This window comes from Cydia splendana, chromosome 13 (genome assembly GCF_910591565.1).
Source record: "Cydia splendana chromosome 13, ilCydSple1.2, whole genome shotgun sequence".
Lineage (NCBI taxonomy): Eukaryota > Metazoa > Arthropoda > Insecta > Lepidoptera > Tortricidae > Cydia > Cydia splendana.
The window spans coordinates 16,796,920-16,808,709 of record NC_085972.1 but is presented as its reverse complement, the minus strand read 5'-3'; positions in this window follow the sequence as shown (position 1 = coordinate 16,808,709).

Genomic DNA, 11,790 nt, shown 5'->3' with positions numbered 1-11,790 from the left:
AAAATTGTGAAGAAACTCCGGGGGGTCAGGGCTTTGCACATAGCAAGACCGGGCCGGGCCCGCACCGTGCCATTCCCGAGCCCTGCATGGTGATGACATAACGCTTTGCATAGAAAACGAAGCTCCGGAAGCTCCGGCCCGGCCACAGCCCGGTCTAACATGAGTCATCCTAAACTGGAAAAAAACCGGAAAAACTAAATTTTGTGAAATGATCGATAAGCATTTGATTTTTTCCGGGATTTTCATCCCTAATTCCACCCAGTAATAAAAAAACGGACTTTTCTAAATATGGTTAAAGTACAACTTGGTTTATGAACGTGAATAAGCATTTTTGAGCGTTCATAGGTGAATGTGTGGAGCGAGCATTATTTGACGTATAGGTGTGGGTTTAACAAAAAGAACGCTTGTCAATAAGGCGTTCGTGCTGTTAAAATTCAATTAATAATAGCCTTTATCGACCATCAACAGTGTAGTCCCCTTTTGATTGATGGAAATTGTCACGTATAGTTCCACTACTCGCCGCCGCACCGTGAATAGCGCGTTAGTTCATCTATCGCTCACAAGATGTCATTAATTCCTGTAAACGTATATACTAAAAAAAAAGCTTTACTCTATGCTATAAAATACCCTTTCGCACGTCAAAAACTCCAAGATGGTGCCCAAGCCCATGGACAAAAAAGTCTAGCGATAGTATCCACACCTGTCAAAATTTGACATTAGCAATCCACAGTTAGGTGACAACGAAACCAAACCGACGTAACCGACATACCCCGAGTTCAAAGTTATAATAAACCGTATAGTAGTAATAAAACAAAGTTGATTTTTTCTTACTTATTTTTTCGATCGCATGTTTGCGATAGAATGCGATTCGACGAACATGCGATACAATCAACTGAGGATATGAAGTGGATTTCAAATGTCAGATAAGTACGTCTCGAATTAGGCCCCAGGATTTGAACCCGCGACCTCCGGATTGAAAGTCAGACGTCATATCCACTCCGCCACCACTGCTTTCATATCCACTCGGCCACCACTGCTTTTTTAAATTATTATATAAATATACCCTGAAAATATTTATTTAGCCTGTAAAAACTGTTTATTTATGGTTCAGTAATATTAGGTATCGCTGGCTGGCATTCAGGCACGGGACCCTGATAAAACAATGGCTGTTTTTGTCAGAACTGTCAGAAGGCGTATGTTTTATCTTACTTCTCTCGCACGATTAATGTGCCCATGCATCACGGTCTCGTAGGTCAAATACATACGTGATGTAATAAAACTAGGGGGGATCCGTTTAAGGGCATATTCTGTATCGTGTTATCTTATGAAAAAGTAGAAAAAAAAAGTTTTTTGAAGCGAAAATCGATTGGACTTTGTATGGATGGAGTATGAATAGTTGACCGATTTAACGACCTGCCCCGTAGAAAAAAAAATGTGCATTTTTTTCTCATTTTTTCTAATTTCGATTTTTTCGCTTGTCACGTTATAACAAGTATGGAAGAGCGAAAGTGACGGGCTTCGTGATAGTCGATAAAAATGGAACCATGCTTCGCCCGCTGAACACGATACCGAATATGCCCTTAAATGGATCCCCACTATTTTGGTTACAACCTGTAAATGTGATGATAAAATAAGTTACATAAAAAACGCCAGCGGGCGCAGCACGGTTCCATTTTTATCGCCTATCACTATGCGCGTCCCTTTCGCACTTACATACTTGTTAGAACGTGACAGGCATGGTGACGCGATAAAAACGCGACCGTGCTACGGAGGCTGGGGTCCGGGGAGTACGCTTTGATAATATACACTCAAAGGCTAAAATGAGTCAATTTGTATGTAAATTATTCACAATGTGTAGAAAGTTACCCGTTTTCATAGATAAACCTTAATTGTAGGTTTACTGTCCTATCGTCAAACCCCGTTAATCGTTATCAATGTTGCAGTTCATTGAGAATAAGGGTATGTCAAAAATAAGCCCTAAATTTGCCTTTAGGTGCTATACATGGTCTAATAAAACATGGTCTTCCATTCCCAGAGTGACACGCGATTACGTCACAATAACATTGCCACTTTATTTCAACATAACATGTTACATGGGTACATTATACCTATGGTTAATAAGTTAAAATATTTCTTTATAATTTTATAATTTTCATTTATATGTATTTTAGCTTAAGTTTTACAATAACACGTCATTTTTAATTACTCGTTAGTAATATCTTCCGATTCACGAAAGAAATTTCAGACTTTCGGGTAATTCTGTTTATACTACTGGCAACACAGGATAGCGCTGTGGACATTTGACAATTCGGATCTAGACATAGTCTAATAAAACATGGTCTTCCATTCCCAGAGTGACACGGGCCTACGTCACAACAACATGGCCGCTATATATAGCGCTATCGCATATTATCATATAGCGCTGTCGCGTGATGACGTAGGCCCGTGTCAGTTAGGTGACCTAGAAAAGACGGGAATGGAGTACCAGGCGGAGTATATTATTATACCATGGATCTAGATAACTTCATGCCCTGACCGTCATCCTTGTCGAACGCGTGTTAATTGTTATTTCCTTCTCGCTCAGTGTCAGCAGTCGCAGTGTTTTCCAAACTTTTCACGTCGTAAGCTTGGTAATTAATGTGTAACTGTGAATTAGTTTTTTAAACGTTTGTCTTGTATAGATAAATAAAGTTTAATTTAATACATTAGATTTGTTTTATTTTACTATGTTTCTACATGAATAACTTAAAATTAATGCCGTTAAAATAATTTTCACCGTTGGTTAAAATTCTCCCACATTTCAAAGTTTGAGAACCTGTAACCAGCATGATGACGTAGGCGCGTGTCAGTTAGGTCATACGCGAATCTCGGAATGGAGTACCAGGCGGAGTATATTATTATACCATGGTGCTATATAACTTCGCTTTAAATATCATTAAATTCATGGGTGTATTAAACATTTAGTACCTACTTGGAATAAGTATGTATTAGTATAACTCGCACAAAAAAATAATAAGGCGAAGTTGGGGACGGGTGGCGAAGACAGGTGATTTTAGTATTTTTGTCACTTAAACTTTTTTTACATAGCTCTTTTCATTGTGGACAAGAAATAGATCCATCCATTCCATCCATTTTTTGATGATCTATTGATATTTATCTATTTCTTGTTAGAATTATTATTTTAATATTCTACTTGGGCGAGTTGGGCACCATCGGTAGATATTTTTGCCAACCCTGATTTTAAATGAATTAGAACATTGACAACGGGGTGTTTAATATACATCAAATTGAGTAAAAATATTTTGTAAGAAAAACCGGTCAAGTACCACTATTCTCTAGAAAATTACATGAATGGCTTATGTTATGAATAAACAATTTTACTCCCTAAAAGAATATTTGGAATGTAAAGGTTTGTAGTAGCACGTTTTTAATAATTTAATGACTAACTATTATGTTACTTATTAATTTGCTATTTTATAGTTATAGTTAAATTAATTTAGTTGTAGTTTTATATTTAAGAAATATTCCGTGCTGGACCTCGGCAGATTGTGATGGACTTTTTGTATATGCTAACACCTTTTGTACTCACATTCATGCAATAAAAAAATTATGAATTATTATGAATTATGAAGTGCGATTCGGACTCGCGTTCCAAGGGTTTCGTACATTACTCAATTATTAAGAATGTATTTTTTTATGTGGAACGTGAATGAAATTGTCTTTAAAGAACCCGTACTCGGATCAAAAACTAAGTAATTAAGTCCGACTCTCGCTTGACTGCACATTTCTAATAGATTATCCTGTCATCTATGGGTAAAGAACTATTTTATGTATTTCTTTCAAAATTTTAGACCCAGTAGTTTCGGAGATAAAGGGGAGTAATGGTCAGACAGACAGACGCACGAGTGATCCTATAAGGGATCCGTTTTTCACTCGTCCCCTTTAATCTTATGAGTATTTCTGTTAGTACTATAAGGCCGTACAAAGGATGTTCCGTGCCCTTAATAGGGCAATAACAGATAAAACAGTTGCGACTGACAATGACGTACCATCGCCCACACTGTTAACTGTACATTGGTGGACCGTATGCCTTTTGTAATAAGGTCCACCGATGTACAGTTAACAGTGTTCCTGTTCGTAAGTTTATCTCTTTAAATATTGTTAGACGCTTCTTGATAAGGTGAAGACAATGGGCGACTCCTTTTATATGTAAATATGTTGATTCATGGAACACCAAATAAACATTGCAGTTTCTACTAAGTTTATTTGCGTTTGCCGGTTTGCACAGTTGCACCACCTCTTGCAATACAGCCCTGTATTGCAACGTCACACGTCAAAATAGTATAGGTAGTCTGTATCTTTAGGTATTTAAATAAAAGTAAACAAACAGTTTGTACATTTTCGGGTAGTTCTAACATTTATTGGCTAACCAACCGACTACAAAACCGCCTGGATCTGTCACTGAACGACCTGACTTTAACCTACATTATTTGATCATGTAATGTTTTCATCTACCCTCAACTGGCTTGAGGAGCCATTTGAGGGTAGATTATGTGTACCTTTATTTAAATACCTTAAGATACATACAGAGTATAGATTATACGACAAGGGCATAAAGTAGATATTTATCGGTTCGGGTGTAAGCGAGGACCGATATAGGTCGAGGATAAAATGGGCAATAATGTTCGAGTTATTTCACTGCTATTTCGATAAAAATATACAGAAATATCAAATAATTAAGATTATATTACCACATTTATTCCAGACAAGGGAAATCAGTCATACCTACTTGGGGCCGCGCCAGCCGCCAGTAGCAGCAGTGGCAAATTGTATGCCAGTTTTGGACTTTTTTGCTAAGTCAATATGGGTCGTAATAGATGATTTTACTTTATGCACTAAAGCATAAAATGCTACCTTGTGCCGCTTACACGCCATTTAACACCAAGTTTATGAGAATGAGAAGTGAAAACACATCTTAAGTGTGAAAGTGTATCCACGAAGAAGAAAAAACAAGTATTAGGTGACAAGGGCTGGTAATAAACAGACGAAATTAGATTAGATTAGATATTGCGATAAATTTCGCCAGGCTTTCACCATTTGAGGTCAACTGTACAATCAGCCGCAAAAGTGCGTTGCGAATTTATCTATGAATTCAGTCATAATTTCTCCATGCAATTTCGCAGCTCACTGTACATTTTATTAATATTTGATTGAATCCACGATACGCAATATAATATTAAGCTACCTTCCATTATTTCAATTAATAACTTGATTAATAACTGATTTACTTACCCAATAACGTTGTTCCAAAATTTAATCATCTTCGATTTTATACAATATTTATTAAGACATTATCCAAGCGATGTAATCGACGTAATTTATTGTGAAGGGAGAATTGGTAGCTTATTAAATGATTATCTTCTGCCCGCAACTTTGCCTGCGTAGGATACTAGGGTGCTAGATATCCTACTCTAGTCAAATCAGTTTTTTTTTTCCATTAACGTATATATCTATGGACTGGCCTTACGGGCACTAAAAACGATACTAGTTTAGTGGTGTGACTCACGAATTCCAGCCAATCGTCACAGATTAATAAATAGTTACTACGTAACAGATACTTCATTCCCAAACAAAAGCAAAAATACCTACGCTATAATAGCCTACAAAACCTTAATAATAATACCTGCTGCTCAGGACAAGAAGAAATGTACCATAAGTACGCGCACAAAGAGTCGAGACTGTGTTGCCCGCCGTTCGAGTCACGTGCCAACGCGTCTTCGTAAGAATGCGCTAGGGTTGTAGCTACCCTACCTATGATGATTATTGTAATAAAACGAATGTTGCGAATCAAATATGTTTTAGTTTTAATATACTGATTTATAATTTTTTCACTTCTCGGAATTCTCTGTTATTAAAATTTTATAGTTGAAAATATGTATCCTAAATCGCGTAAATAATTTTAATAAATATCCAGGAGCAAAGCAACGGACAATCAACGGTTTTTAAAAGTTGTAATACGGTGCTACCAGGCCGATTAATTATTACGTCGTCAAAATTATTTAAAAATACTTTTTCTAACCCTTCAATATAATTATTAAACGTTTCAGGTGGGACCTTTAAAAAGATGAATTTTTATTATAGGCCTTTTCCTTTGTTTTTTTGACTTTTTCACCCATCTACTGCACAATAATTACGTGGTTTCGGCATTTCGAAGCATAAGCGCGGGAAACGCGCGGTGCAATGCGGTGCGAGCGCTGAGGCGGGCGTTCGGCGGCCCTCTGTCGGTTGTATCGTCGACGATACGCCGAGCGGTAGGCATATAGCGCGTGGCCTTGAGCGTGTGACGGAGGCCTGCAATCGTGCAGTCTAACGCAACTAGTTGCGACCAATAGCGCGCGTGATACGAACTCATCAACCAATCGCGCGCGTGATGCGAACTCATCAACCAATCGCGTTGTACCGGTGTCACACCGCTGTATTGGCCCCTGTCATGCCTCATTATTATTGTCCGTAAGGCCAGTCCGTAGATATCTATGTCAATGTTTTTTTCACTGTCATAACAATTTGCCAATATGGAACTTGTATCAAAACTGCACAAGTCTCACGACTCTCACGATAAAGTCACCTAATTTTTAGGGTTCCGTACCCAAAGGGTAAAAACGGGACCCTATTACTAAGGGTCGGTTGCACCAAACCGTCTGTCACCGTTAAAGCGTTCGCTAAATTTATTTGTATGGGAAATTTCATACTTCACTTCTGTTTGATGTTAATCAGTCTGTTAAATGTGGTTGGTGCAACTGGGCCTAAGACTCCGCTGTCCGTCTGTCTGTTCGTCTGTCTGTCTGTCTGTTCGTCTGTCTGTCACCAGGCTGTATCTCATGAACCGTGATAGCTAGACACTTGAAATTTTCACAGATGATGTATTTCTGTTGCCGCTGTAACAAATACTAAAAACAGAATATAATAAATATGTAAGTGGGGCTCCCATACAACAAACGTGATTTTTTGGCCGTTTTTGCATAATGGTACGGAATCCTACGTACGCGAGTCTGACTCGCACTTGGCCGGTTTTTAGTTATATCCGAGTCTTTTGATCGGTCGATTGAATTCGTTGTTCCTACTTAGCGAGCAGTTATCTAAAATCGCATGCTATTTGTTGCAAGGTCTGTAGAAGCACAGAATAAATAATAGTAAGGTACACAGAAGACTCCCACTCTCTAACAAAACGCGTCTGTTACGATCAGGACTGGTATGGCCGCTAGGTGGCGACAGCTCCACGCGCGGCTTATGGCTAGCCACTAGTGTCCGACCGAAGGTTCGGTTTCGGTTTCGGCCAGTTTCGGCAAAAAAAACATGTTTCGGCTGGAGTTTCGGTTTCGGCCAAAAACCGGCCGAACCTTTCGGCCGGGCCGAGACTTACGAAATGGTACTTCGGACAAAGACCAAAAGTTGGGGAATAAGTAGGACAACAATATTAATACCATACATATACTGATACTGATTCATGTATAGGTACAGAAATTAATTGGTTTATTATAAAATACAATTCCACTAGTCTGAGGGCGCCACTGGACGGTCGACGCAGTCTTAAGAGGCTGTCAATACATATAACGCGCACACTGTCTAATTGTATCGGAGTGAATGAGATAGCACTGTCGCATGTTACTGAGCCCTGGGCAAGAGAATAATAAGAAAACTCATCATCTTCCTCGCGTGATACCGGAATTTTTGCCGAGCCGTGGCAATGGGAATGGGAGCCTGGGGTCCAATTGACAACTAATCCCAAGAATTGGCGTAAGCACTAGTTTTTACGAAAGCGACTGCCATCAGACTGATATTCTAACCCAGAGAGTAAACTAGGCCTTATCGGGACTAGTCCGTCTTCCTCACGACATTAGAACCGTTTAATGGTGATTTTAAGCAGGGCCGGATTAAGCATGTCGGCCCGAGTCGAACGATGTCTTTTTCGCTCTTATTCATTCACTTATTCAGTTATTTTCCTACATACCTCTAATGGCAAATTTTAAGCGAGGCTAAAGGCTACGCTCAACTAGTGCCGCAAAGTTGATTTTCTCAATAGTTTATATTTTGCGAGGCTGAACAGCTGATAATTGATTAAAACGAAGAAAAAACTCTTAAAAGTGTCCCCAATTTAGTTTATCATACGAATGCTCGACCTTAGCCTCACTTTTTACCTCAATTTACCATTGGCTTGTGTTCATGACATGTCCTCTATATCAGCTTAGCCTTTGGCCTCGCTGCGCCATGCTCAGCCTGCGGTCTCGCTTTTTAATACAATGGACATTGGTTGGAGTCTGTGCTCAACTACTTATCCTGAAGCCTGAAGCACGGCTTTAACTTCGCATGAAAGTTCGCCTCACTGGGGAACTTCGGACGTTTATGCCCAGTTGAAGATCGGTACCCGGCTTTGCGATATTTGTCAACAAAAAATTTCGCGGTCGCTGCGCTCGCATTTATGGTTGGTTTTTTAGTTGACCCTATATTAGTTAGATCAAGAAAATTCTACAATGATTTTGATAGCAATGCAACTAGTACAAATGTTATTTATACGTCATAATTTCATAAAAGTTTTGACGGTTAAAATAACACTTGCACTGCGTGTGTTATCAAAATCGTTGCAGAATTATCTTGGTCTAACTCTAGTAATTTTCTTAAAAAACTGCTTAAGTAACATCAATTTCAAGGACATTGGGTGTTGATAGCCCCATAATATGTGTGTAAAAGCGGTTTTATGACATTTTTTCAACGATTTTACCAAATCTACAAAAGGTTCGGTTTCGGTTTCGGTTTCGGCCGAAACTACAGCCAAAGCCGAACATTCGGTTTCGGTTTCGGTTTCGGCAAAAAAACATGTTTCGGTCGGACACTACTAGCCACCAAAATTGGTGTGGAACGGATGTACTTTTAGCTACCTGTTGCAAAGCGACGAAATCGCCGAGTGAGCACGCCTGGTACAAGCCTTAATGGCCTCACATTATTGACCGAGCGCGAAGCGTCTCCGTTTCAGAGGGCCTACCGAAAACCACGTTCGACGTCCTTTACAATTTTTGCCATTTTTTGCTGCCTCTCTGTTGCACTTGTAAATTCGTTCGTAGGTGTGACAGGGAGGCAGCAAAAAATGGCAAAAATTGTAAAGGACGATTCAGAGTTAACAACTAGTTACGGTTTTGTTTTTATTTTGATACGAGCTTGAAGATCGCTCACGCTGATTGGTGCATGCTATAGTCTGTACCTTTAGGTAGGTATATAAATAAAATAATAAATAAATAATCTGGTAATATATATTTAGAGCGCTGGTGGCCTAGCGGTAAGAGCGTGCGACTTTCAATCCGGAGGTCGCGGGTTCAAACCCCATCATTTGTATTTACCAGTTGCTTTTCGGTGACGGAAAACATCGTGAGGAAACCGGACTAACCCCAATAAGGCCTAGTTTCCCCTCTGGGTTGGAAGGTCAGATGGCAATTGCTTTCGTAAAAATTAGTCCCTACGTCAAATCATGGGATTAGTTGTCAAGCGGACCCCGGGCTCCCATGAGCCGTGGCAAAAATGCCAGGATAACGCGAGGAAGAAGAATCTGGTAATATATTTATTTATTTAAACTTTATTGCACATAACATAAAAATAATGTTCAAATGGCGGACTTAATGCCTAATGGCATAAATCAGTGGTGGGAAAAGTACGGCCCGCGGGCCAAGTGCGGCCCGCGAAGAGATTTATCTGGCCCGCCGCCGGTCATTTAAAAAAATGTATAATATGGCCAGCAATATAATAAAAATACATTTTTGCTGTAAATCTGGCCCTCCTCTGAAATTCCATCAAGTTTTGGCCCCTCAGGAAGAAAGTTTGCCCACCACTGGCATAAATATATATTCTATTATATTACCAGATTATTTATAATCTAATAATAAATATCCGTGAAAAAATAAGGATCAAAGTCAAATGGCGTTCTAAAAGTGTTAATCATTTGTGTAGAAAGATGGCAGTAAATGTACTGACTTAGTAAGTTACTTTGACAACATTCCTCTAATCTAAATTCTCTTTGTGGAGAACAAAGGTTGCCATAGCAACTCTGATAAAACAACGTAACATCATTCGGTCACAGCTCGTTAGGTTCATCCTGATGAGACTTTCTCAAGGGGTTATTACACCCATCTATTTTCTGCTGAGAAGGAAAGAGAAAGATATATGATGCTGTTTCCCTGTTTCTGAAAAGTGTCCGGGGAAAGGAGAGTTAAGTTATAATTATAACCCCTTTCTTAATAAAAAATACAGTCAATTTTGTCAGTCAGTCAAAAAGTAAAGTAAATTTTTCGCAAAATCTTATTTATATATTTCACTTTACAGTTCGTTACTCGTATTTTGGTTAGTTACTTTCATGAATAACTATACATACCTATATTTTACAGGGTGTTTCGTCCAACGGGGCTAATGAAGGACAAAAAGATGTGTTTATAAAAATTACAATTCCATTTTTCAAAAACATAAAAGTACTGCGAGCTGCAAAATTACATGGACACATTGTAAATGGAATTCATTCGTAAATAGCCATGGACTTTTGCAATGTTACTCCGGAACACATTGATCATGCCTCGGCATACCCTTGATCAGTTTTTATACAGATTTTAAGGTATCATCCCTCCGAACCGTCTACGTGAGGCTTTTTAAAAACATTATTATATATATATATATATATATATATATATATTAAAACAACTAGTTTTCTTTTTTAGGGTTCCGTATCCAAAGGGTAAAAACGGGACCATATTACTAAGACTCCGCTGTCCCCGTCTGTCCCTCTGTCCGTCCTCCTGTCTGTCACCAGGCTATAACTCATGAACCGTGATAACTAGACAGTTGAAATTTTCACAGATAGCGTATTTCTGTTGCCGCTATAACAACAAATACTAAAAACAAAATAAAATAAACATTTAAGTGGGGCTCCAACAATCGTGATTTTTTTGCCGTTTTTTGCGTAATGGCGTTCCTTCGTGCGCGAGTCCGACTCGCACTTGGCCGGTTTTTTATCAAGCTTGTAATTCCCAACGTCAAATTTCCGTAGTTTCAGATTTTCCCTAGCTGCTACATATGGATGGGACACTCTGTATAATCACTATCAGAGATATGCGACAGCGCGTACCAATAATTTGAATCCCGATATGCATGTATGCAATTGAATATCGTATGAATATTGCATAGTTTAATCCCGTTTTTAGGGTACCGTATCCAAAGGGTAAAACGGGACCCTATTACTAAGACTCCGCTGTCCGTCCGTCCGTCCGTCCGTCCGTCCGTCCGTCCGTCCGTCCGTCCGTCCGTCCGTCCGTCCGTCCGTCCGTCCGTCCGTCTGTCACCAGGCTGTATCTCACGAACCGTGATAGCTAGACAGTTGAAATTTTCACAGATGATGTATTTCTGTTGCCGCTATAACAACAAATACTAAAAACAGAATAAAATAAAGATTTAAATGGGGCTCCCATACAACAAACGTGATTTTTGACTAAAGTTAAGCAACGTCGGGCGTGGTCAGTACTTGGATGGGTGACCGTTTTTTTTTGCATTTTTTTTTCGTTTTTTTTTTTCATTATGGTACGGAACCCTTCGTGCGCGAGTCCGACTCGCACTTGCCCAGTTTTTTTAACAACTACGCGTATGCGGCAACACAAAATAAGTGAAAGTCGTATTTTCATACCGGTTGGTAGTTAGTAGTAGTAGGTGGTAGAGTCTGGCTACTGAAATATTACACAAATGTTTGGCGGGAAATTCAAAAAA